Source organism: Oratosquilla oratoria, chromosome 15 (genome assembly GCF_046742065.1).
Source record: "Oratosquilla oratoria isolate Oo_2021 chromosome 15, ASM4674206v1, whole genome shotgun sequence".
NCBI classification, from domain to species: Eukaryota; Metazoa; Arthropoda; class Malacostraca; order Stomatopoda; family Squillidae; genus Oratosquilla; species Oratosquilla oratoria.
The window spans coordinates 24,649,869-24,651,193 of record NC_134791.1 but is presented as its reverse complement, the minus strand read 5'-3'; positions in this window follow the sequence as shown (position 1 = coordinate 24,651,193).

Sequence of the window (1,325 nt, the reverse complement as noted above, 5' to 3'; positions counted from 1 at the left end):
TTCTTATATCCTCTGCAGTTTTCTTAATAATATTTATTTTGTAACAGCTCATCCTCTCAGTAATGTTCTCGTTAATACTCGGTGCAGGATTATTTTGTTTTTATTTTTATTTCCATTTTATCTTATTTCGCAAGATTGGTTTGCTCTCCGTTCTCATAAGGAAATCGATGGATATTAGACTGTGTGTGTGTGTGTGTGTGTGTGTGTGTGTTTGTGTATGTGTGTGCGTGTGTGTGTGTGCATGTGTGTATGTATGTATGTATATATATGTATTTATGTATGTATGTAGGTATGTATGTATATATGTATGCGTATGTATGTATATGTGTGTTTGTGTGTGTGTGATGTGTGTATGTGTATATGTATATATATATATATATATATATGTATATATATATTTACGTATATACGTATTTCTGTATGTATGTATATGTGTGTGTATGTGTGATTCACCATGGTCTTGGATCACGTGTTGTACCCGGATGAGAGCTCAGAGCTCATATATGACAAATCTGTGTGTGTGTGTGTGTGTGTGTGTGTGTGTGTGTGTGTGTGTGTGCGTGAGTGAGAGGAACATCAATTTAACCCATACTCATTACGACAAATGGGTCAAGGCGATTAGGAGGCTCAGTCCCAGACTAGATTCGTTATGCCACTCACAAATATCTACAGGGACCATTTCTGAGGACCAACCAGGTAGCTTTGCGAAAGGGACGTGGGAAAGAATCTTGTCCCCATTTTTTGATTGACACGTTGTCTCTGAATCGAGCTCTTATCTACCTTAGCAAAAGTCCTCAACCCTCATTTTCTGTATTAAGAGCGCTGAGAGTCTGCGATATTCTTCTTACTGCGCATAGGTGACGAAGAAATAGACCTATACAAACATAAAGAGACAACAGTCCAATATATAAAAATGCGTGCGATTCACCATTGTCTTGGATCACGTGTTGGACTTGTGATCGACAACTATTTCCCTCCCAAAAGAGAGCTCAGAGCACATATATGACCGACCTATTGGTAATACTGTGACCTTACACGCGCACACACACACCCAACTCCCCACCCATGAGAGTTGGAGTAACGACTCGCAGCGCAGCGATACTGAAATAATTTCATCCTTGGGGGGATTCAAACCCGGACCGCCGTAGTGGCAGCCGGGAACTCTACCACTGCGACATTGAGTGTGTGTGCGTGTGCATATATGCTTGCGTGCGTGTGTTAATACGAGTGCGCGCGTGTATGTGTGAGCGTGCATGCGTGAGTGTGTGCGTGCTTGCAGGCAGGCGAGCGCGCGCGTACACACACACACACACACACACACACAC